The sequence below is a fragment of the Centropristis striata genome, chromosome 23 (genome assembly GCF_030273125.1).
Source record: "Centropristis striata isolate RG_2023a ecotype Rhode Island chromosome 23, C.striata_1.0, whole genome shotgun sequence".
Taxonomy (NCBI): Eukaryota; Metazoa; Chordata; class Actinopteri; order Perciformes; family Serranidae; genus Centropristis; species Centropristis striata.
Window position 1 is genome coordinate 30766557 of NC_081539.1, and position 27308 is coordinate 30793864.

The window sequence follows — 27308 nt, forward strand, 5'->3', positions numbered from 1 at the left end:
TATATATATATATATATATATATATATTACAGTATATTTTTGCTATGAACATGGTGCCAGTGTATTTTACAGTGGAGTAATGTATTTTATTTTATTTTTTTTTAATTGTAAAAAATCCTGTTTTGGCTGATATATACATACACTGTGTTTCATTGTGACTGAAACTGAATTAACCCATTGATCATTATACGGTCTTTTACTGCCATGGTTTAGCAGTTTTTCACCGTAAAATCTACAGACATTTTTTACAGTGTGGATGTGAAACGGCCTTCTAGTATCAAACAGCACATGCATCATTGTGCACAGTGAAGGTCACACATCCAGGTGAAGGAACAATAAGCACAATGCCTTTTTGTTTGAAGGACAGGCTTTAAAAAATGTGAAAAAGATCTTCAAAAAAATCTAGAAATAAAAATGAAATATTGATAGTTAAAGCAACAATTTGAGGATGAAACAAAAAAAGAATAAAACTGGTAATAACTTTTTAAAAAAAAAGATATTAACAAAAGAAGAGTTTTTTATGGGATGTGTGAAGAAATAAAACAATCTTCAAACATGAAACACTTCAAAATCAAATATAAAAAGCATGTCTTCACACGATATAGGGATGAAAACGGGTGTGTAAAATGACAGTAGGTGGTTATTGTTGACGTTTTATTTTTTAAATGTGTTACTATTTTTTCTTTTTTGTGTGTTTTTGTTGTTTGTTCATTGTTGTCTCATTATGACTACATGGGTGTATGTGTACTTAAGTTAATAACAAGTTATGTGTGTTAATAATGGTAATAATGAGTTTATAAACTACATTACTATGTGTTATACATACCTATATATAAATATTATTGTTATATAACTGAATATAGTAAATTAACATAGGGAGAAGGGATTTAATAAGCTTTGGCTCCTTTTGAACACAAATAAGTGTTGAGTCTTGTTGTTGTTTGTTGTCTTGTATTTATTGTTGTTCGTTTGTTTTTAAATGTTCATGTTTTATTTTGTGTTCAAATAAATTCTCAATCTCTCAAATCTCAAAGAAGATGTCTATAAATATATGTATGCCGGAATTAAACCGCTAAAAATATTCAAATTAAATCAAATGCAAGGTTTCAGTGAGGAGTTCAGTTTCTCATGATTATCTTAACCCATAAGAACCCAGACCTATTTATTCTAAAAGGAACATTATGGGGGATATACCACAGACCGAGTGGACCACATAGAACACATTTATGATGTTTTAATAAAAAAATTCTACCCCTAAATGTCAAAGATCTGTGATATGACATATACGTCACATTGGGCGTTTATGGAAGTTATGTTTATGATATTTCTTATTTTAAAATAAATAAACTCGACACCTTTTCTGCTTACAGAAACACAAATTTGCCTTTTTCTTTGCATCTCCACAACATTTATCAAAATTGTGACAGGATAGGATTATTTTTTTGTTCATATTTGGTCAAATGTACTTAGATTAGAATTATTAAATTGGTTTAAATTTAGCCTAGTAACAAAAAAATAAGCTTTTTTTACATTTCTGTTTCCAGTCACACACATATTTTGGAGAAGTCACTTCTTGTCAAAGTCAAACAGTCTTGCTGAGGGACTTAATGAGTTAATGTGAAGCATAAAGCTGAATATGGGAGATTCTAGAACATTTAAAGCATGGGTGTCAAACTCGCGGTCTGCGGGCCATTTGCGGCCCTCGTGACGATATTTTATGGCCCCCACCTTGATATGAAAGATTAATGTGAGTTATATAAATGGCACTTTACCGTGTTGTGTGTGGAAGGATTCTTTAATTACCTTTTTGGGTAATTTTGTGTCTTTTTTTAAATAATTGTATCTTTTTTAAATAATTTTGTGTCTTTTTAAAATAATTTTGTGTCTTTTATGGTAATTCTGTGTCTTTTTATGTAATTTTGTGTCTTTTTAAAATAATTGTGTGTCTTTTGGCGGTAATTTTTTGTCTTTTTTGGGTCATTTTGTGTCCTTTTTGGTAATTCTGTGTCTTTTTTTTTTAATTTTGTGTCTTTTTAAAGTAACTTAGTGCTCTTTCAGTCATTTTGTGTCTTTTTTTGGTCATTTTGATACTGCCTTCAGCGGCCCCCAGGTAATTTGAGTTTGAGACCCCTGATTTAAAGTGTTTGTTACACGGGTGTCATCGTGGGTTCTTATGGGTTAATGCAGTTTTAGATTTTAAAGGAAGAATATTTACTATGGAAACTATTTTCTCACATTTAAAAACAGCCGAATTAAAAAAATCAACTATTAGCAGCTTCAGGTCAAATCTATGAAGCATATATCAACATATTTCTCCAGTAGAGCAGTTAGTGAGGTGACAGGGGACTGAAGGAACCAAACCTGCAGCGCTGCGAGCTGGATTTTATATTTAAACACATGAATCTTTCACCAGCCTGGTGGACCCAGGAGAGGGTTGGTGTGGCTGTGAGTTCATCCACCTCCACCCAAACACCACCCCATGAACCCACCACTCCCCGGTCCCCGGAGCCCTCGGTGTCCCCTTCTGTTTCGTCCCCGGGGCCACTCGAGCATGACTGAGTGTTTCTGCAAATCACAGGGGAAACGTTACACGCACGTCCCCAGAGCCGCTCTTCTCTTTACTACCAGGACTCACTTTTAACCCTATAAAGCCTGAACCATGAAATAATTGCCAGAAAATTCAATTTTTGTAAAAACTGAGTGCTTATTAACCTGCTGACGAATTTTAAGAAATAAATAAATTGCATATATGAATTCTAATTTCTATCATATTTGATACATCAGGTCTTTTTGTGCAATTTGTTGCTCACAGTTTGTTTTTCTCGAACTAACAAAAACATATAAACCCTAACATTTTTAACCTTTTAAGACTTTGACTTTTCCTTTTTCGTCAAACATGCAAAATACATATTTTTTCCATATAACACAACATCATACATCTGCTGATATGAAGTTTTTTAATGCAGCAATGATCCATTCGTGGAACCTGCATATCATTTTTGCTACATCTGGTATTTTTGTGCAATTTGTTGCTCAGTTTGTTTATCTTCAACACATGTATACATCAGGTTTTTGATGATGTAGAGGTCTCAAAAATTACTGTATCTAATATGATACACTTGGCTTTATAGGGTTAAATCATGCACGTCCTCAAACGAGTCCCTCATATCTGTCTTTTTTTCCATCTTGTGAACGAAGAGAATAAGATCCTGCATTTCTCACAGTAATTAAGCTGCAAATGTCCTAGCAACATATTTATCCAGCATGTTTTATCAACAGCATTCCCTGCAGTATTTTATTAGGAACTAAGGTTGTCAAAAGTATTAATAAGTCTTTGATATGATCACTGTTAATTATGCATACTAAAAAAAAAAACAATCAGATTTTTAACCCCAGGCTGCACAAATGAAACATCAGGGCAGAAAATCAGCTGTTTGTTGTTATGTGTTTAGTGACTTTTTCTCTCTGCAGGTTGTTCGTTTAGAAAAAAAAATAATAATAACACATTTCTTTCCTATTTTGTGTGCCTTTATGGGTTTTTTTCTTCCTTTATTGGTATCAAAAGCAATAGAGTATCTTTTCTTATTATACTAGTATTTTATTGAGATTTAAAATTCTGTTTGATGAAGGAACAACTTAAAATGTGTGACAAAGTCACACGTGAAAATGGACATAAAAAGTATAAATATAAAAAACTTTTTTTGTATTTAACAAAAAGGAAACTAGACACTTTTTGGAGATATTTACAGCAGGACAGTTGAGTAAACTAAAATGTTTCTTCTGCTGTGTATGAAGGTGTTAGAGCACTAGACACTAAATAACCTCAAAGATCCCCTACAGACCAATACAAATACTAAAATGCTTTAAATATTAACTTGTGCTGATATGATTTTTCCACAAAAATCTTCAAATACCTGCTAAAAAATTCTTAAAATTAACATCTTCTCCTTCCGCCTCGTTGGAAATGCAGAATCTATGAATATGCAAAACACTTTTTCATTTCAAAGGTTCAACTGTTGGACACATGACTAATTTAACTTCTATCATCATCTGCAGGTTGTTCGTTTAGAAAAAATAATAATAACACATTTCTTTCCTATTTTGTGTGCCTTTATGGGTTTTTTTCTTCCTTTATTGGTCTCAAAAGCAATAGAGTATCTTTTCTTATACTAGTATTTTATTGAGCTCTTCTTTCTCACGTTAAACCTAAAAGTAAGTGATTAATTACTCAGTGGACATCTGGAACTATTTTCATACCTTGAGTTTTTATGACCCGCCCTGTTTCTGTTTTCCTCCAACCACTTCATCTCCCATCCTTCCACTTTTTAATTCTTGCTCTTATTGATCATTTTCTTTTTTTTGTTATTGACCAGTGGTTTGTGTGGGTTCAGCGTTTCCTCCTGCAGCTGTGTGTGTGCTGCCAACGTTTCCAACTCACTCACCCAGACTGCGTTTCTGTCGTTCTTTGATCAGAAAAGCCATTTCTGTCCTCTCCCAGGACACACTGCACAGAATTATCAGCTCATAATCTCACACAAATCACCCCCGGTGGCCCACAGGGGGCAGTACTTACACACCTGCCTGTCTATTTAAAAACTCAACAAATTATGCTATTATAAATGTGCCAAAATTGAAAGAAAAAAAATGTCCACTTTAGCTCTAAAGGATGTGCTCAGCACAGAGTAAGGTGGAATAATTACAAGGTTACCACTGATATCCCTGCTATTTTCCCCCCTTTCATTTTTAATTTCACGCATTTTATGCACTTTCAAGGGCAATTTCTGACCCTGCTTCAGCCCTGTCTCTACCTACTTTCATCTTTTCTGCCTCTACCTGTTTCATATTCCCCACCAGCACCCAAGTGAAAAAGAAACAAGAGCGCAGGAGAGAGAGAGAGAGAGAGAGGCAGAAAGACAGGAGGGCAGACAGTCAGAAACAGATGAAAGATATATAAAGATAGAAGCTGGTCCGGCTGCCTGCTCTCCACCAGATTCCTCTGCCTGCCTTTCCAGAATCCCTAATCTCGCCTGTTAACAACCTGCCAATAGGGCGTCTGTCCTCATGAATAAACATATGGAGAGTGGAGCATGGCCCTGCAAACATGACAGCCAGCGTTGCCGTGGAACAGCGAGCACGCCTGTAATGCTTCCCCGGGGCTCGCCTCCGACTCAGCCCATCACTTAGCGCTCTTTTCCACTTCTTAAAATGTCGCCGCCTTCAATCGGCAGGCTTATGATCTTTTAATAATGACGACAGGTAGCAAATGGCTGGAGTGCTGACAGCTGGTTAAGTGACTGTGCTGTGGGGACGGACGGGTGGGTGGGCGGCTTCAGGACCAATCAGAGCCCTGACTCTGCTCTCAGGTTAGACAAACAGACAAAGATGGGCTTGTTTTCCACTTCTTATATGATAAAATCAACCTGGTCTCACAGGAATCCGTGGAATAGCCACGGAATCGCTCGAATTTCCGTGAAACTGACACGGATTTGGCTACAATGCAAGTTAATGACATGAAAGCACATGAAAAAATGGCAAAGATGATATTCAAGCATTCAAAATCTTTGAATGTCTTGAAAAGGACACTAAATGACCAAAAAAGACACTAAATGAGAAGACAGAATAACAAAAAAAACCCACAGAAGACATAAAAATGACAAAAAAAGACACAAAATGACCAAAAAAAAGACACTAAATAACTAAAAAAAGACACAAAATGACCAAAAAAGACACAAAATGAGAAGACAGAATAACCAAAAAAACCCCACAGAAGACATAAAAATTACAAAAAAAGACGCAAAATGACAAAAAAAAGACACAAAATAACTAAAACAGACACAAAAAAGACACATAAATTACACCAATGACAAAAAAAGACACAAAATGACAAAAAGAGACACAAAATAACAAAAAAATTTCGCTCAAATTTCCGTGAAACTGACACGGATTTGGCTACAATGCAAGTTAATGACAGTCATATCCCGTGGCTATTCCATGGATATTTGTTCCTATTGGTTTGTTCCAAGTCACGTGACTTTCAAGGTCCCGGCGGTCAGAACAAAAAAAAAAGCAGACAGTTCTCTCATTTTTAGTGAAAAAAAATCAATATTTTGACTTAGTTTCTGCATAAAAATGGATTTTGATCACATTTCTAGCGAGAAATATATGTTTTATTTTCTAAATATTCACTCATTGTTGTCTTTTTTTAGCATAGATAATATACATGCAGTATAATTATTTATTAGACAGTGTGTGATATTCGATATATTGGGTAGAAATAGGTTTTCACAACCCTAAAACGGAAGAACTACAACAAGTGCGCTGATGTCGACATAAGTACTGAAGAGAGGTCTAGGGAGTTGTAGTTTTTTTTAATAAAACAGGGTTTCCCCTAAAATTTGAAATTTTCTCATTTTTAGTGAAAAAAATCAATATTTTGACTTAGTTTCTGCATAAAAATGGATTTTGATCACATGTCTAGCGAGAAATATATGTTTTATTTTCTAAATATTCACTCAGTGAATGTACATAATCACTTTGTATGTTGGAATAGCCACGGGATATGACTGGCATTAACTTGCATTGTAGCCAAATCCGTGTCAGTTTCACGGAAATTTGAGCGAATCCGTGGCTATTCCACGGATTTCTGTGAGACCATGTTGGATAAAAGACAACCTGTCTGAGAAACCTAACTAAGCATGCAATAAAAACATATTGAGCTAAAGCAAAGTGTCTGACAGTGGAAGAATTTCATTAGTTTGCTGCACAAATTTGAGTTTCCCGTGTTTTTTTTAGAGTCTTTTTCCAGTCCCCACAAGACAGATTTGTGAGAATGAGTGGCGAGGCGATATTAGTGCTGGCTATCAGAAAGTCCTGCGTGAACCCTGCTGAGGTCATCATTCCTTTAACAGGATGTGGCTCCTCAAATCCAGCGTCTTCTGCAGCCAGCAGACAGGTCAGGCCTCTGAAGGCGAGCCGGTCCCTGCCTTCTGAGGACGTGCTCCACTCGCCTCCACCAGCTGCATCTGCCACAATCCTCCATCACTATAACCCCACCCCCACCTCCTCCACCCTCCACCCTCCAACCCCCGAGCTGCTGAAGCTGCCACATGCACTCTGCGTGTGCGAGAGCAGCACTTTTGACAGGGTGACTGTGGCGACGCTGCCCCGAGTCGAGCTGAACACCCTCGGGCGTCAGTTACTCCACTCAAAAAAATGATCCAAGCCCTTCTTAGATGTGACACATTCATGTATTGTTTATCCAATGAAAATATATCAATTAAAATCAAATCAAAAGTAGTTTAACCCTCCTGTCAAATTGATCCAATCTGTTTTGACTATTCCTTCTTTCCTCCCTCCTCCTGACTTCCTCTCTTCTTTCCTCCTTCCTTCCTTCTTTCCTTCCTCCTCTATCCTCCTTTCTTTCTTTCCTCCTTCCCTTCTTTTCTTTCCTCCTTCCGCTATCTCCTTTACTTTCTCTCTTCTTTCCTTCCTCCTGATTTCCTCTCCTTTCCTCCTTCCTTCCTTCTTTCATCCCTCCCGCCTCCATTCCTTCCTCTATCCTCCTTCCTTCTTCCCTTCCCTCGCCCCCCCTTCCTTTCTTTCTTTCTTTCTTTCCTTCCTCCTTCCTTTCTGCCCTCTTTCCTTCCTGCCTCCCTCCTTTTCTCCCTCCTTCCTTCTTTATTTTTCCTTCCTTTCTTCTCCTCCTCCCCTTTCTTTCCTCCATCCTCCTTCCTTTCTCTCTCCCTTCCATTCTTTCTCCTTTTCCTCCTCTCTTCTTTCCTTCCTCCATCCTTCTTTCTTTCCTTCCTTCTTTCCTCCATCCTTTTTTACTTCCCTTTGCGTCCTTCCCTCTTCTTCCTTCCTTGACCCGAGGACAACAGGAGGTTAAGAAGTGGAACCTAAATGTATTAATTTACTCTCCTGTTCTTCCCTTCAACCCAAAAAGAATGACTTTCAGTTTTCCAATTCTATGTTTTTAGGTTGAATGAACACAATTTCTTTATTTTAGCTCTCCTCGACATAAATGAGTTGAGGTCACTCAATTTAAATACAATACATACATGTTTTTAATTTTTTTTGTTCGACCAAATGTAAAAAAGTGAGCTACATTAACTCAAATACATTATATTGCATCATGTTTTGAGTTTGGGCTACATCTATTTGTTGGATGGAAATTCTGCCCACAATTAAATTGAGTTCATCCAATGAGTTATTTTTTTGAGTGTACAGCAGTGGACGGAGCCCAATGAGACAGTGAGACAAGATCACGCCTCCACCCTCCCTCCATCCATCCCTCCATCCCTCCATCCATCCCTCCATCCATCCCTCTCTCTCTCTCTCTCTCTGTCCCTCTCCTTCGCCACCAAGCATGCTTCTCTTTGCGACACGGGAACACCTTATGCATTATTAAAGACACTTTTCCTAAAAGGCTGCTAGCACATTATTCTGCAACCACAGTGACATGTCTGGATACTCAAAATGTCCACTTTAGCTTTAAAGAATGTGCTCGCCCAGGTAGCTGTCTCAAGCAGAAAGAGCCACATGGTTTAAAGCGACAGCATGCAGGAGATGACTCACTATAAGCTGTTATTATTTCATAAGATAATAACACATTCACTAAGGCCATAAAGGTTACTACTATCTGTGACGGTGGCTTTTTAAACTTGAAATCTAATGATTATCTAACTTTAAATGCAGCGTGCTCATAATATCCATTCACTCTTTAGCCCGTTGCCCATCATGTTTTATGATAATAGTTATGAGCACGTTCTTAAAAGAGTAATTGCTGGGTATTATCCAATGCAAGGCCAAGCTGAAACCATGTGGGGTTTGCAGATTATAACTATTATGAATAATGTGATATCTAAAGAGCATGCACAGCCTCAATCTTGTGTGTAATAATAGCTGCCTCAAGTCTTGCACACGGGGCTATAAAGCACATTCAATTAGGAGTGAAGCAAAGCAAAGTGTAACAGGCTGCTGAGAGTAAAGCTAGGCCAACTGGCTGCAGCAGGACACACGTGTAATTATGCGTGATAGATAGATAGATAGCAGCGATTAGAGGAGAAGTTCCACAAGGGGGCGCCTCTAAAAATGACCTGAAGACATGCTGCTAAGTTTTTAGATGCATTCAAGGTCGCCTAATCTGAAAATATTCATCTTCCTTTTGTGGTTCAGTCTGAAAAGTTGTTTCTGCTCTCAGCCCACTTCTTCTTATCTGTTCATTCCAGGAGATAAATGCATTGAGGCCCGAGCCAACTCACTTCCAACCACAGCTACTTTAACCGCTCCAACCCACAGAAAGTAAACTTTACAAGCAAAATGGGAAAACTTACATTTCTCGCAGGGTTTACTCCCTGTCCCCGCCCTGCTCTGCTCTTTAACGCCGTTCAACAAGTTCAGAGCAGCAGAATGAACATGAATGAAGAGAAGAAGCTCTTTAAGATGCGCTCCTTAAAGGGAATGTGATGAGTACGCACGTCAGTCTCTGAGGAATCGCTGTGCGCACCATCATCTCTCACTCTTGTTTAGGCGACCGAAAGAAAGAAAGAAAGAAAGAAAGAAAGGGGGGGGAGAGGAGAGAAAACGATCAAGAGGAGGATTTTCCTGCCACTTCAAAACAAATGACTGATCACCGTCCTGAGGGCTCGGTCAGCACCGCGCCAAGTGGAAACGGGAGGATTTCTGAGCAGCAGCTCCGGTGCCAAAGTGTCCATCATCCTCTCTCCAAGTGTCATTCCATCAAGGCGTCAATCTGATGTCCGCAGAAACAGGAAAAAAGCCACTTCTGCAAAAGAAACTTTGACCTGCTGGCGTGCGTCCTTCCTCTTTATAATTCCTTCATTTCCAAACAGTCCTGCTCGCGGATCTCTGCGTCCCCACACACTCTCTCTCTCTCTCTCTCCTTCTGCCTCGCTATGAAAAGGTTTCAGCCACTCAACAGGGACATGAATCTCACCAATTAGACTCGGCGGCTGAGAGAATCCGCTCGCATCTTCTCCTCCTCTGGTCGTTTCCCGGCACGGGAGCAGCACCGACCGCCCAGACGGAGATGACGGGGAGGATAATGCGCTCCGAGGCTCTATTAGATGAGACGCACACTCAGCTTGTTTCCTTCCCCCCCTACGCACACCTATGGTTTCTCTCCCCACCCCTCTATAGCCCGTCTCCACCTCGCGCCTTCAACACCCCCCCACCCCCACACACACATCCACACACACCATCCCTCTTTCGGGACCCGTTAGGAACTCAGGAGGGAGGAGGATCGCCTGGAGTTGAGCCTCCGCTTTTGGTTTGGAGTTCACGCGAGTCGCCTGATCGCGGTAAATTATCCAACAAATGCGCGCGTTAATAGTCTCCAGGGAATTATTGCATCCGGGTAAAAATATTAGAAGGAAAAAATCCTGGCTCCCAGTTGGCTTGTTATTACTGGGCAGCCAACCAAGAGTAGAAAAATCTAACATATTTAAAGTGCAATTGCATTTGTGTTTCCTTCTCCGCAGATGTCCAATTCGAATAAGGCTCAAAATACCACATCCCACTGCTGAAAGCTGCTTATTACTAATCTTTTTATATATCTCATGAAGTAAATGCCATATCCCAACCACATGTAACAATTTAGAATGGTGCGTAATTGTTCCAAAAAGTGATTTATCTCTATTATGTCAATAAAAAGCAGCGTACCCTGTGTTTATGTTGCTGTCCTGTTATTCAGTAAGTTGTTTAAAGTCCAAATACACAGAGGAAGTCATCTGAATAAAAACTAACAAAAGGAAGAAGGTGTCACTCCAGCGCGAGGGCGTCAATGAAGGTGTCATTCCAAAAAAAAAAAAAGTGTTCAAGTAGCGCGGATGATTGGGCAATATAGAAGTAAATATAAGTGCAATGTATTATAATTCCACATAACTCACAGATCTGCTGTTACACACTTTCCAGCTGACTGGCGACATCTTTTCTGCGTCTCTACTCTACAATAAATTGCTAACATGGACAATTCAGCAGCTCTGGAGAGTGAGACGTCTCCTCACACCTTAATTGATAGACTCAAAGAGTGAGAGGAGGAAGAGAAGAGAGAGAGAGAGAGAGAGGGGGGAGGTGTTAACAGGAGTCAGGTCATGACACTTGGCGCACAGGTTAACCTCGCAGCGGGTTGACAAGCGTCTCCACGGCTCAATGTGTCGTTCTGCAGCTTCTACAGGCCGGAGAGGCCTGGTGGTCACCTGCAGCACCTGAGCTGCTGAGACGCATCGTGATTAAAAGAGAGAAAGAAGGCGTGCGTAAAGTGTAAAGTCTTGTAATCACACACAGATTGTTTTTAAAAGATTAGATACAAATGCAAGATGGTTATGCAGCGTGAGAGATAAAAAATAAATACAATAATGAATTGAATAAACTAGAGAGCTGTCTGTGTTATCTATAAATGACAAGAATCATGTGTGTGATTATCTGCAGAGCGTGACTGATTCATTTTAAATGCCTTGGATGCCCATGCAGACACGGCTCTGCGCGCCCCATGTGTCCTTTACAGCCTCGTGTTTGCACACAGGTGAGTTCCGCACAGAAAAGGAAGATCACAACAGTTTAGTGTGTGGAACAGATCACCTTGTTACACTGTGGAGACTTCACTATTCCAGCTGCACTTGATTTCTTTTTCATCGCAGCAAACGTGTCGCTTATGCTCATTCCCACGCATGCAAAAAAAAAGCCAGAGCACTGAATGAAAGCAGACAAAGATAACAAGAAAAAAAAATAACATCTGTTCCCAAAATAGTCGGCTTACTTTCTCTAATCACGACGCACAATTCTGTTCTGGCCACCCACTCGGCGCGCGTCGTAGCGGAGCTTCAAAAGTTTACGCGCCCCGGCGTTCCGCTTTGGAGATGAATGAAATGAGAAAAGAAATAAGCTGCCGGAGCGTCTCACCTTGGTTCTTCAGAGCTTCATACCGTCGAGGACAGCCGCTCCGGGTCGCCTGTTGCAGCCACATAAATCCGCTTTAAAACGGGACATGTTTGGTAGCGCGGCGCAGGGAACGCGGTCTCGCCCGTGGAAGCGACCAGCTTGTCTCCGCCGCTCCCGGGGAATGGAGGAGAGCTCCCGGTACCGGCGCCACGTCACTTTACAGCCGGACACACAAAGTGGAGACGACAGGAGGGAAAAATCCTCCAAGCCAAGTGGAACGGTTTAAAAAAAGTTGCTTTAAAATGAAGCAGGTGATTTAAAAAAAAAAAAAAAAAAAGTCCAATGTTCCAAGTGTCTCGTGAGAAAGAGGCTCAGAGACAGAGAGGGAGCAGACTCGCTGCTCTCAGACACAATGAGGCTCTGAGCCTTTGACTACTGACTTCACCTCAAGTTGATTTCTTAGCTGAAGCCTGTGAGAGCAGCTGAGAACACCAGCATCTCCTACCTGCTACAGTTAGCCTGTTTTAGAAGTCTTTTAGTTACATTTTTACCACTGAAACATATTTTATTGGGACAAATCAGTGAGATCACAGGCAGATGTGAGCAGGAATTTGTGGGGAATCTATTGGATTGCTTTATGGCATGAATGGAAATGGTTTTATTGCAGAAAAACACAAGAAATATAAAACTTTCAGGAATGGTAAAATCATTTCCTGATGTAAAACCATCTCACAGAGACACAGAAAGCAAAGATAGAGGCTGCCACTCTTTCCTGTTTAGAGTCATTATTCAGAAGTATAAAGATGAATTCAACAATGTTTAAAACGTCTACATTTGAATAAATGTATGTCTTTTATGCAGCATTGACAGATTCCCAGTACAGGAGCATGTAATGGATAAAACGTTACCCACAGTGGAGATCAATGGATTAATCCAACAGATAGATACAATTTAATATTGTTTCAATTTTCTTTTCTTTTTTTAAATTACTATATGATGCCATTTGCTCATTTGTCCCCACTTGTTTTTTTTTTTTTTGATTGATTGAGAATTTATTTGAACACAAAATAAAAGATGAACATTTAAAAACAAACGAACAACAATAAATCCAAGACAACAAACAACAACAAGACTTATTTGTGTTCAAAAGGAGTGGGAAGAAGCCAAAGCTTATTAAATCATTCTCCCTATGTTAATTTACTATATTCAGTTATATAACAATAATATTTATATATATGTATGTATAACACATAGTAATGTAGTTTATAAACTCATTATTACCATTATTAACACACATAACTTGTTATTAACTTACAAACACATAAGTACACATACACCCATGTAGTCATAATGAGACAACAATGAACAAACAAACAACAATAACACACAAAAAAGAAAAAATAGTAACACATTTAAAAAATAAAACAGTTGTAGGTGCATATGAGCCAGAAATGAAGTTCTGAAAGCCAGAAATCTCCACAACAAACCAGATTGATTTGGTTATAAGTATTAATGAATCACACCAACCAAACCCTGCTGATATGAAGAGCAGGAACATGGTGATTGTTAAGGTTTTCTAAATCTCATCTTGAACTTGCTACACTGTAAAAAATATTCTGTTTAATTTACGGTAAAATACCGGCAGCTGTGGTTGCCAGAACTTTACCGTAAAAAATACAGTGAGTGGGTTTTCTACTGTAAATTTAAATGTAAATATCAGCTAAATCTGTCATGTAGACTGAAAAATCACTTGCCATTTTATCCCTATTGTGTCTCTTTTTGGTAATTTTGTGTCTCATTTGATAATTTTACGTATTTTTTTGGTCATTTTGTGTCTTTTTTTGATAATTTCATGTCTCTTTTGGTCGTTTTCTGTCTTTTTTTTGGTCATTTTGTGTCTTTTTAGATAGTTTTGTGTCTCTTTTGGTCGTTTTCTGTCTTTTTTTTGGTCATTTTGTGTCTTTTTAGATAGTTTTGTGTCTCTTTTGGTCATTTTGTGTCTTTTTTGATGGTTTTGTTTCTCTTTTGGTCGTTTTCTGTCTCTTTTTTTGGTCGTTTTGTGACTCTTTTGGTCATTTTAGCTCCTTTGTTAGGTCCTTTGGTCTGCTATTATATTTAGGGTAGTTATGTCCTTGTGACGTTATGGTATTTCTCCATTCATTTTAAATGAAAAATCTAATATTTTTTTACAGCAAAACTGTGTTTTCTAAAGTTTATGACAGAAAAAAGTAAAAGTTTTGTGCTATTCTTTGATTTACGGTAATTAAAAGTGTCTACTACGGTGATATTACATTTTTAATTTCACGCCCTATTTCTGATATAATTTGACAGTGTTTTACTGTGATTTCTACAAACATTTTTTACAGTGTAGTCAAACAGTGGACAGGTGAAGGCTCCAGTTGGCGATCTCAGCTGTTGAGACAGCTCTCCACCCAGCTGCCTCTCTCTCTCTCTTTCTCTCTTTCTCTCTCCTCTGTGAGCCCAAGGGCAACTCGCCTTACATGAACCTCTTTTTCTAATTCACTCAGCTACAAGAAAGAGGAGTACACAGCGGAAAAGCTACCAAAGAGCACATTTAATTCCCTCGTATTGACTCAATACAATGACACAGTATAATGTGTTCACTCACAATACATTTTTGAAGCTCATCTGCAGACTGTTAAGCAGTTTTCTGTCTTTTCTTCAAGGCCTGAGAAGCTCAAAGCTCGGTGCAGGAAAGGTTTGCACAGTGCTTCTGTCAATGAAACCAGAAACTAATAAAAGGTTAATGTGCTTAAACACCAATACGTTTATTTTGGTATATTAACACGCCTTTGTGTCATGCAAGATGTGTCTGGAGGTCAGAATGAAAAGGGGATGAGTTTGAATGTGGAGGATTATTATCACACACACACACACACACACACACACACACACAGACACACACACACACACTCAAAAAAAGCAAACTGGGTGTCTGCTACCTTCTCCTTAGTCTAACATGTAGCTTCTACTAAATAAAATGATGTTTTGTGGTTAAACAGTTTTAAAACATGTAATTTTAGCATAAAATGCAATAATTTAACCCTATAAAGCCTGAACCGTGAAATAATTGCCAGAAAATCCTAAATTTTCAAAACTGGAGTGTTTGTTGAACCGGCTAACATTTTTTTTAAGTCAATATCAATTTTCATATATGAATTTAATTTGGATCATATTTGATACATCAGGTCTTTTTGTGCAATTTGTTGCTCACAATTTGCTTTTCTTGAACTAACATAATCACATAAAACCTAATATTTTTAACCAAATAAAACTTTGACTTTCCTTTTAACATTTTCCTCAAACATACAAAATATTTTTTTCCATATAAAACAACATCATACATCTGCTGATATGAAGTTTTCATGCAGCAATGACAGATCCACCAGGAACCAGCAAATCATTTTTGTTACATCTGGTATTTTTGTGAAATTTGTTGCTCAGTTTTTTTAAACATCAATTCATGTATTCATCAGGTTTTTCAGGAAAAAAAAAATATCACACTGATGATGTAGAGGTCTCAAAAACGTATGTATCAAATATGATACACTTGGCTTTGTAGGGTTAAAATGTACAAGAATCATTTTCGTTAAAACAACCTAATTCTAATGGGTTAAGATTTCAAATCAATTCTGCTTACAACTCCAGAGCAGTAGGTGGCAGTCATGTGCACATTCCTAATTAGTAGTTTTTTGGGTTTTTTTGGCCATTTTCAAGGGTTTATTGATAGTGAGAGACAGTGTGAAGAACCTGGGCTTCTACCCTATTAAATTAAGTAACTCTTAATAATATCATACAAGTTTAAATGGCCCAATAAAACTACGTTAGTATGTTACAATTACCCTTACAAATCTAGTTGGACTGACCCTGGTAATTAATTAACAGTAAGGCACACTGTAAAAAATGTCTGTAGATTTTACAGTGAAAAACTGCTAAACCACGACAGTAAAAGACCGTAAAATGATAAATGAGTTAATTCAGTTTCAGTAAAAATGAAACACCGTAAATGTATACATCAGACAAAACAGTATTTTCTTCATTTATATATTTTTTTTTTACAGTTTTTAGATTACTCCACTGTAAAATAAACTGTAATATGTATTTAATGTAATATATATACAAGCCACCACTGTAATTTTTGTATTTATCTTTTGAAAAAATACTTTTTCTCACTGTTAAATGTACTAAACACCACATCTCTAACAAAAATATACTGTAATATTTAATGGTAAAATCTTTAATTTATGCGTTTTCATTTATAAAGTATTTTCTTGTCAATTATATGGCAGATCAGCGTTTCTTTTGATGGATAAACCTTTTATTCATACAGTAATAAATGGAATAAAATGGCAATTTTAAACGTGAAAACAACAGTGCCAATATCTTTTTACCGTAATATTAAAAAAAGTTGCACCGTATTTATTACGGTAAAGTTCTGGCAACCACAACTGCCAGTTTTTTACCGTAAAAACAACAGGTTTTTTTTACAGTGCAAATACATCATGTTGACTCAACAAATTTACATTTTGTCGCTCAACAAAATTGTTACTCGCTAAACTAAAGCATTTTATTAAGGTGGGAATTATTTCCATAATTTTATTACGTTCTGGGAACAAGTTATTTTTTTTAGTGTAGAGAGACACACACACACACACACACACAGACGGTGTGTCTTCAGATCCATCAGTGGGTTCAATAGATGGCTCTTTACTCGAGAGGCCGATAATCACGTGGCCCCGTGTTCCGATATCTCACCTCCACCCCTGTGTGTTGTTAAGTTTCTTTTTTTTTCCATTCTTGTCATATTGCATGATGGTTATTAGAAAATTGATGGGTAAAGCTGTTTTTGCACAGCCCTGTCTGGCGGACGCCAGGCACAGAGCTATTGGATTTTTACGCCTGTTCAATGAAGGGTAATGTTGCTTCATCCGGAGGAGAGAGAGTGTGTTAGTGGAGAGAGAGGGGGAGGGAAGTTATTCATAAAGAAACGCTGTGTTTAAGCTGGTGTTCAATACACTTTTATGTGGTAAGATACAGCTGAGTCATCAAGCTAAAACAGAGTGAACAGAGCTCGGACTGACAAATGGAAGTTCAGGTAAATCTGAGTGGTAGTAATAGAAGTATTCCTGTGACCCTGCGTCCTCATATGTGGACATTTAATTTTAGGTTTGCTGGACCTTATACTTCATTTTGCTTAACTATGACTACTACTACAGCATTTTACTGTAATTTCTACAAACACTTTTTACAGTGTACTAAACTGCACCATATTGAGTATTATTTATTTAGTATTTTTTAGTATTATTATATATATTTAGTTTGCCCTTGAAATGTAGTGGAGCAGAAATAAGGTCAGATTTAGCTGAAGTACACTACTTAAGTAGTTCTCAACCTTTTTGAGTCGCGACCCCCAATTTAACATGCATGTTGTCCGCGACCCCCGCTCACTGAACACAATCTCACACACACAGTTCAGATCAGCCAAAAAAGAAACAAAATTACCAAAAAAAGGAAACAAAATGACCAAAAAGACACAAAATGACCAAAAAAGACACAAAATGACCCAAAAAAGAAACAAAATGACCAAAAAAAGGAAACAAAATGACCAAAAAGACACAAAAATGACCAAAAAAGACACAAAATGACCAAGAAAGACACAAATTGACCACAAAATGATAAAAAAAGACACAAAATGACCAAAAAAGGCACAAAATGACTAAAAAAAGACACAAAATGACCAAAAAAAGGAAACAAAATGACCAAAAAAGACACAAATTGACCACAAAATGATAAAAAAAAAAGACACAAAATGACTTAAAAAAAAATCAGAATGACCAAAAAAAGACATTAAATGACCAAAAAGACTTAACCACATGAACACTTTAACACAGTGGAGACAGAGCTGACTTCCAAAATGATTTGGCGACCCCCAGAAATCATCTCGCGACCCCAATTGGGGTCCCGACCCCAAGGTTGAGAATAGCTGCACTACTTGAGTAAATGTATTTAGTTACATTCCATCACCGGTGACTTCTAACCCGGGTTAGTGCTGTACATCAGCTGCTATAAATGTTTTATATGCAATAATGGCGGTGAGTAAATAAAATTGCTATATTATAAATATTTAAGGGAAAAAACACGGCATTGCATTAAACAGCACAAGTCTCCACATTTTAAAAGAAACCTTTTTCCCTTCAGTTTGGAGTAGATTCACTGAGTTCATATTTTGTTTGGACAAAGAGCCGAGGAGACAAATAAAAAGCTGGATCTTTGTGAGTTTTTCCTGTTTACATTATACAGACGAGGTGAATTAGGATGCTGGCTGTTCTAGACCCATTTTACTGTGGGGGCCAAGGAGGGGCCAGTGTTTAATAAGAGAGGCACATTAGCCCATGAAAAAATGGCAAAGATGATATTCAAGCATTCAAAATCTTTGAATGTCTTGAAAAGGACACTAAATGACCAAAAAAGACACTGAATGAGAAGACAGAATAACCAAAAAAACCCCACAGAAGACATAAAAATTACAAAAAAAGACGCAAAATGACCAAAAAAAGACACAAAATAACTAAAAAAAGACACAAAATGACCAAAAAAGACACATAAATGACACCAATGACAAAAAAGACACAAAATGACCAAAAAGGCACAAAATGAGAAGACAGAATAACCAAAAAAAAACCCACAGAAGACATAAAAATGACAAAAAGACACAAACTGACAAAAAAAAAGACACAAAATGACTAAAAAAAGACACAAAATGACCAAAAAGAGACACAAAATAACTAAAACAGACACAAAAAAGACACATAAATTACACCAATGACAAAAAGAGACACAAAATAACTAAAAAATTTCGCTCAAATTTCCGTGAAACTGACACGGATTTGGCTACAATGCAAGTTAATGACAGTCATATCCCGTGGCTATTCCATGGATATTTGTTCCTATTGGTTTGTTCCAAGTCACGTGACTTTCAAGGTCCCAGCGGTCAGAACAAAAAACATGGCGGACAGTTCTCTCATTTTTAGTGAAAAATCAATATTTTGACTTAGTTTCTGCATAAAAATGGATTTTGATCACATTTCTAGCGAGAAATATATGTTTTATTTTCTAAATATTCACTCAGTGAATGTACATAATCACTTTGTATGTTGGAATAGCCACGGGATATGACTGTCATTAACTTGCATTGTAGCCAAATCCGTTTCAGTTTCACGGAAATTTGAGTGATTCCGTGGCTATTCCACGGATTTTGAGTTAAGCGAAATCCGTGGCTATTTCACGGATTCCTGTGAGACCAGGTTCATACAAAGAGTCCTAACTTCTCTTGGGAGGTGAGACACTTAGTAAGAGTTGGACCAACTCCAGGGTTCACATTGCAGTATACGGGAAGCCTTTAGGAGGAGTGGATCTGCTGCAGCACTTGAAGCGAGTTGCCTACCAGTCTGGGTGAAAATGAACATTTCTATTTGATCAAATAATCATCTAGTGATATTCTCAATAGCTTTAAATGATTCCTTGACCCAGAAAATGTAGATTTTGACACCAAGATTGACCTTCTAAGTGGCTTGGAAGATTTATTGTTTCTCATAGACTTTATATGGGTGCCATCTCCGATCCGCAATCTTGATGAAGTGGCTCCTACCAAAAATTGAAACCTATGGTGATAGAGAGTATGTGGAAAAAATGTGGTGCTTTTGTCCGGCGTGTCCCCTTTCTTCTCAAATCTGGTCCTAAACTGCCGGACACTTAATAAGAGTCGGACCAACTCCAGGGTTCTCATTGCAGTATACGGGAAGCCTTCAGCAGTGAACCAGGTCAGTCTCAGCACCTTGGTGCAGCTGCTCCGTTTGGACTTTGTGTCAAAGGTTTATCACCCTGAGTCTCAGCCTGGAACACTAACCCTCCGCTCCAATCTGCTGCTGCACACCTCTGCTGTTTATCCAATCCTGGAAGCACGGTGTCCTAAACCCATAACCCAACCTGCCCACATTGAAATATCATATTAAGTTATAAAACAATACCTGAGAAGAATTACATAGAGGCATAATCCAAAAAGTGCATGATTGAAAAAGGATTAGCAGAGGGGGAGAATGTGGCCACACAGTTTGGTGGATTTGTACTTTGCTCGCAGGCTGAGAGCCGTCTGCCTCGGGCTGATTGTGGATCGGGGCCATCCCGTTCAGATTTACGTGCCCCGGCGAGTGATTTGGGATTTACTTTCTTAACAGGCGGCGTCCAGATCTGTCCTTGTTGCACGGTGTGTGTCCGTCCGTGAAGTCACGCCTCGCTGCTTTCTGTTGGATGCATTCGTGATAGGCAGTGGGGTTTTTTTTTGCAGCTCAGGGCTAGAATAAATACTGTTTCTCATTTAAATAAGTGTACTGTTTTATTACTGTTGAGGAAAATATAGGAAGATACAGCGAGGCAGAGTTATTTTAGGATTTAGTAGCAGGCACAAGGGACAGTCGCAGACAACATGCATGTTAAATTAAATTAATTAAATTTTTTTGGTCATTTTGTGTGTTATTTGGTCATTTTGTGTCTTTTTTTGATAATTTTGTGTCTTTTTTTAGTCATTTTGTGTATTTTTTTGATAATTTTGTGGTCAATTTGTGTCTTTTTTAGTCATTTTATGTATTTTTTTGATAATTTTGTGGTCAATTTGTGTCTTTTTTGGGTCATTTTGTGTCTTTTTTAGTCATTTTGTGTCTTTTTTTGATACTTTTGTGGTCAATTTGTGTCTTTTTTAGTCATTTTGTGTCTTTTTTTGATACTTTTATGGTCAATTTGTGTCTTTTTTTGGTCATTTTGTGTCTTTTTTAGTCATTTTGTGTCTTTTTTTGATACTTTTGTGGTCAATTTGTGTCTTTTTTAGTCATTTTGTGTCTTTTTTTGATACTTTTATGGTCAATTTGTGTCTTTTTTTGGTCATTTTGTGTCTTTTTTAGTCATTTTGTGTATTTTTTTGATAATTTTGTGGTCATGTTGTGTCTTTTTTGGTCATTTTATGTCTTTTTTGGTCATTTTGTGTGTTATTTGGTCATTTTGTGTCTTTTTTTCATAATTTTGTCTCTTTTTTAGTCATTTTGTGTATTTTTTTGATAATTTTGTGGTCAATTTGTGTCTTTTTTTGTCATTTTGTGTCTTTTTTTAGTCATTTTGTATCTTTTTTTGACAATTTTGTGGTCATTTTGTGTCTTTTTTGCATAATGCATAAATGCATCAAAAATAATAATACAATAATATATTTGGACAATCTGAGTGAATCCATTATGCATTGCGAATACTTTTACTTTTGATACTTTAAGTACATTTTGATGCTGATACTTTTGTACTTTTACTTCAGTAAGTTTTGAATGCAGGACTTTTACTTGTAGTGGAGTAATTTCACAGTGTGGTATTAGTACTTTTACTTGAGTAAGGGATCTGAATACTTCTTCCACCACTGGACATTTAAATAAGTGTACTGTTTTATTACTGTTGAGAAAAATATAGGAAGATGCAGCGAGTTATTTTGGGCTTTAGTAGCAGGCACAAGGGTCAGTTAGTTCCTCTTCCTGTTGCTAATGATAATGATGATAAATGTTCTGGCCTGCCGGGCCCCAGAGAAATGAAGTCCACCTCTCTGGGGGTTGCTCACCAAATTAGCTTTTGTCAATAAAATGTTCCTCACAGGATATGCTGACAGAAATATTGGTTACAGTAACCGAGTGTGGGAATTGAATCCCATTGGCTTGTTCGTCATTAGCATACAAGGATGAATGAGCGGCCATGATTAGATCCAGTCGGGTTTCAGCAGCGATCGAAAATGAGCTCTGAAGAAACACCTTCAATGATTTCCCTGCAGTTTTTATGTGAAGGAAAAAGTTTAGTTTTTTTCAAACTGTGTGACCCTTCGAGGGTTTTATATGCATGTTAATCTGGTCACTAAACACACCAACAGGAAGAAATGACTGCAGGAATGTGTCTTTTTTTAGTCATTTTGTGTCTTTTTTAGTCATTTTGTGGTCAATTTGTGTCTTTTTTTGGTCATTTTGTGTCTTTTTTAGTCATTTTGTGTATTTTTTTGATAATTTTGTGGTCAATTCGTGTCTTTTTTTAGTCATTTTCTGTATTTTTTAGTCATTTTGTGTATTTTTTAGATAATTTTGTGGTCAATTTGTGTCTTTTTTTAGTCATTTTCTGTATTTTTTAGTCATTTTGTGTCTTTTTTAGTCATTTTGTGTATTTTTTTGATAATTTTGTGGTCAATTTGTGTCTTTTTTTAGTCATTTTCTGTATTTTTTAGTCATTTTGTGTCTTTTTTAGTCATTTTGTGGTCAATTTGTGTCTTTTTTTGGTCATTTTGTGTCTTTTTTAGTCATTTTGTGTATTTTTTTGATAATTTTGTGGTCAATTTGTGTCTTTTTTTGTCATTTTCTGTATTTTTTAGTCATTTTGTGTATTTTTTAGATAATTTTGTGGTCAATTTGTGTCTTTTTTTGGTCATTTTGTGTCTTTTTTAATCATTTTGTGTATTTTTTTGATAATTTTGTGGTCAATTTGTGTCTTTTTTAGTCATTTTGTGTATTTTTTTGATAATTTTGTGGTCAATTTGTGTCTTTTTTAGTCATTTTGTGTATTTTTTTGATAATTTTGTGGTCAATTTGTGTCTTTTTTTGGTCATTTTGTGTCTTTTTTAGTCATTTTGTGTATTTTTTTGATAATTTTGTGGTCAATTTGTGTCTTTTTTAGTCATTTTGTGCATTTTTTTGATAATTTTGTGGTCAATTTGTGTCTTTTTTAGTCATTTTGTGTATTTTTTTGATAATTTTGTGGTCAATTTGTGTCTGTTTTAGTCATTTTGTGTATTTTTTTGATAATTTTGTGGTCATTTTGTGTCTTTTTGTGGTCAATTTGTGTCTTTTTTAGTCATTTTGTGTATTTTTTAGTCATTTTGTGTATTTTTTTGATAATTTTGTGGTCAATTTGTGTATTTTTTTGGTCATTTTGTGTCTTTTTTAGTCATTTTGTGTATTTTTTTGATAATTTTGTGGTCAATTTGTGTCTTTTGTAGTCATTTTGTGTATTTTTTTGATAATTTTGTGGTCAATTTGTGTCTTTTTTTGGTCATTTTGTGTCTTTTAGTCATTTTGTGTATTTTTTTGATAATTTTGTGTTCAATTTGTGTCTTTTTTTAGTCATTTTGTGTATTTTTTTGATAATTTTGTGGTCAAATTGTGTCTTTTTTTGGTCATTTTGTGTCTTTTTTAGTCATTTTGTGTATTTGTTTGATAATTTTGTGGTCAATTTGTGTCTTTTTTAGTCATTTTGTGTATTTTTTTGATAATTTTGTGGTCAATTTGTGTCTTTTTTAGTCATTTTGTGTATTTTTTTGATAATTTTGTGATCAATTTGTGTCTTTGAAGAAACACCTTCAATGATTTCCCTGCAGTTTTTATGTGAAGGAAAAAAGTTTCGTTTTTTTAAACTGTGTGACCCATGGAGGGTTTTATATGCATGTTAATCTGGTCACTAAACACACCAACAGGAAGAAATGACTGCAGGAATTTAAATGGACTACTGACAATTATCTCAAAATCAAAGCAAATTACATTATGGTGATTTACATTTTTCCTATTTTAGTTTCAGAATACATAATTCATTTTGTCACAGAGGGCACTATTTGATTTTTAGCAAGGTGACAGTGTGGTATTGAATGTTGAAAGAGCCTGAGATGAATCACTTTAGGGCACCATTGATGTGAACTGGTTTACATATTTCCATTTTTTGTCAGACTGTAATATATTGTATTTAATATTGTACTTTTTTCAGGTCACTGTAACACACTAATATCAATGCTGTCATTTTTTAAATGGAGTGCTAGACATCAAACTTCATATTGTAATTTCCAGGGTAATACAGTAGGAGCTGAGTAAAAGGAGCTGAATGGTCAACACAGATAGAGGAGCTGCATATTGTGGATTTCTTTGACTTGTGACTTTAGATTTACATTGTCTATTACAGCTATTCTCAACCTTGGGGTCGGGACCCCAATTGGGGTCGCGAAATGATTTTTGGGGGTCGCCAAATCATTTTGGAAGTCAGCTCTGTCTCCACGTGTTCATGTGTTAATGTGTTTTAGTCTTTTTGGTCACTTAATGTCTTTTTTTGGTCATTTTGTGTCTTTTTTTGATAATTTTGTGTATTTTTTAGTCATTTTGTGTATTTTTTTTGATAATTTTGTGGTCAATTTGTGTCTTTTTTAGTCATTTTGTCGTAAGTGATGACGTAAGTCGCGAAAACTGCCCAAAATTTTGCATTGAAATTAATGGGACGGGCGACAAAAAATGAGCGAAAAATAACAATAATTGGAGATTTTTAAACGCCTACTTCTCAGGCATAATTTCACCTAGAGACTCCATTTAAACTTTAAACAGTAGACACAAGTCTTGTGTATCGGTGTATTAATCCACGTTTCGATAGGTCGTATAGTTTTTTATCAATCCCTGTTCAATGACCATGATCATTTTTGTAGAAATTCTGAGATTATAATGGGTGTGTATTGCACGGAATGTTCGTGTCACAGTGTGTGACATCATCGCCAGAGTGTAGAGGGAGAGAAGAAATTGTCAAAAAATACATTTTAAAACTGCGCTCCAGGCTGCAAATTCCACTCTACAGAAATAATTTATACATAGAAATGTAGGAAAATTTGTCTTCTCCCTCACAATCCTCTGGTAAAGCTATCAGAGTTATAGTTTGGGCGTAGGACGCACAGATGATCCACCAACACCACCAACAGCCTCATTGGCTCCCATATTAAAAACGCAGGAAGATTTCTTAACAAGGGAGATGTAACAGTTTTTTTTAGATCGCTCTAACAAAGCTATTTTTTCATTTTTCTTGAAAAAAAAAACATATGTAGACGTTCAGGAAGAACTCAGGACGCTCAAAGTGAAGTCGGATCAGTGATAGGTATTATGGTTTTGCCAAAAATGCTTTCTGTTCGAGGCCAGAAATTCCAGTCTGTCCACCTCTGCTGTCACTCTTCCGGGACAGGTGTCAGTTAATTCTGTTGATTGCTGTGATCTGATTGAAATTTTCTAGTTTTTACTGCTATATTTGACTTACTCCTCATTAACATAGTCTTATCATAACATGTATTCTTAACAGTAGCAGCTTTGTGATTGTGACCATAAACTCATTAGGAAAATGTTTCGTGAAGTAATAAATCAAGTGCAAAGTAGGGTCTTTTTCTCATAGACTTCTATACAATCAGCCTAGCTGGCCATTAGAAACAATGCAGACAAACAATGCATACTGTGTACCGCTGTGCTTTGTAGTTTATTTCTGGCTTTGGTTGGATTGTGTTTGCACGCCTCTGCTGAGTGACTATCACTGTGTGTTCCCAAAGGTCAACTGTTATATATGAATCTCTCCTCAGGCTGCAGGCTGGTAACTATGAACATACATGTGTAGAAAAATAAAAAATATGGCCCACATTCTCACAATGTTCTGCAAACATCAGCTTCCTTAGTTAGGATGGAGACGGGCTAAAGCAGGGGTGGGCAATTAATTTCCCCAAGGGGCCACATGACCAACACCACGAAGGTTGCAGGGGCCGGACCAAAACTCTGAACTAAATTCTGCTCAATATTAATGTAATCGCTTTATAAAATATAGTAAATTATCTGGTTTTGAGCTGCTACTGATAGGAACACATGTTATGATGAGACTGTTAATGTGGAGTAAATCAAGTATAGCAGTAAAAAGTAGTAAATACTCCAATCACTATATCACTTTAACATTTATTTTAAACACAACTGTAAATGACCTTAAGCAAGGTTCCTATTTATGTTTTTGTATTATAAAGCTTGTTTTTATAAGCTTGTTTTGTAAAGCTTGGTGCTTTAATTTTGAAAGGTAGTGACAGGAAATAACCGGTAGAACGGTTAAATGAAAAAACGAACTGTAAATAATAACGAGTGCGTAGTAATTCATATAAAGTTGATATAAAGTATCAAAATGCTTCTATAGTGGCTGACTGACAGGACACAAGGTTTGTTAGAGTTTATTTTATTCTGAAATACATATTAGTGGCTATATTTGTTGTCTTAACTATAGTAAAAGTGCTTGTTAGCTCTAGTGCTAATGCTAATGTTTGCTATTTTTTTCAAAATAAAAGCACTGCGGTTATATTGATTTCTAAATGCTAAAGGCATTTTAAATGTGTTGCCCCTTTCTTTCTCTTGGAACAATGTACAGAAGGAAATAAAAGTGTCAGGGCTGTTTAGTGTTGCTGAGTTAAAGTCAGCTTTTCTTTTGGTCGATATGTTGTCTTCTAAATATATTCTTTACTTTGTTTTAAATGGTTTTGGACCCTTATTGAACTTTTTATGCACCTGAACTCAATACTGTCTGTACTCTTCTGCAGTGTGCAACATCAGTTAATGTTTCATGTATTTATTGTTGTGAGAATGTTTCAATACTGCCCCATAACCAGTTCGTTCTTAACCCATAAGAACCTATGGTGACACAGGTGTAACAAACACTTTAAATCTTCTAGAATCTCCCATATTCAGCTTTATGCTTCACCTTTACTCATATATACCCAGCTATTTTGTGCATTTTTGAATAATTTTCATGTCTTTGTAAGTCATTTTGTGTCTTTTTTTGTCATTTGTGTCTTTTTGTGTCATTTTGTGTCTGTTGTTGTGTCTTTTTTAGTTATTTTGTGTCTTTTTTAGTCATTTTGTGTCTTTTTTTGATAATTTTGTGGTCAATTTGTGTCTTTTTTGGTCATTTTGTGTCTTTGTGGTCAATTTGTGTCTTTCTTAGTCATTTTGTGTCTTTTTGATAATTTTGTGGTCAATTTGTGGCTTTTTTAGTCATTTTGTGTCTATTTTTGATAATTTTGTGGTCAATTTGTGTCTTTTTTTTGTCATTTTGTGTCTTTTTTTGGTCATTTTGTGTCTTTTTTGGTCATTTTGTGTCTTTTTTAGTCATTTTATGTATTTTTTTTGATAATTTTGTGGTGAATTTGTGTCTTTTTTGGTCATTTTGTGTCTTTTTGGTCATTTTGTGTCTTTTTTGATCATTTTGTGGTCAATTTGTGTCTTTTTTTGGTCATTTTGTGTCTTTTTTTAGTCATTTTGTGTCTTTTTTGATAATTTTGTGGTCATTTGTGTCTTTTTGTGTCATTTTGTCTCTGTTGTTGTGTCTTTTTTAGTTATTTTGTGTCTTTTTTTTGTCTTTTTCAGTCTTTTTTGGTCATTTGTGTCTTTTTTAGTCATTTTCTGTCTTTTTTAGTCATTTGTGTCATTTTTGGTCTTTGTGCGTCTGTTGTTGTGTCTTTTTTAGTTATTTTGTTTCTTTTGTTGGTCATTTTGTGTCTTTTT

The 27308-nt window shown here is 36.4% G+C and overlaps 1 protein-coding gene across 6 annotated transcripts in view; it reads right to left on the reverse strand.

The window, feature by feature from the left end:
• The window catches only part of ntng1a (netrin g1a), a 204991-nt gene extending 192767 nt beyond the window's left edge, over positions 1-12224 (reverse strand). For 4 of the 6 annotated variants that reach the window (XM_059327481.1, XM_059327483.1, XM_059327477.1 and 1 more), the window contains exon 1: positions 11923-12224. The gene's annotated coding sequence lies outside the window, so the exon portion shown is untranslated. Of the gene's footprint in view, positions 1-9335; positions 9910-9958; positions 10165-11922 lie in introns of those variants that run through there. The other 2 variants (XM_059327480.1, XM_059327478.1) reach the window with 2 other exon arrangements.
• Between the last annotated feature and the right edge of the window lie 15084 nt (positions 12225-27308).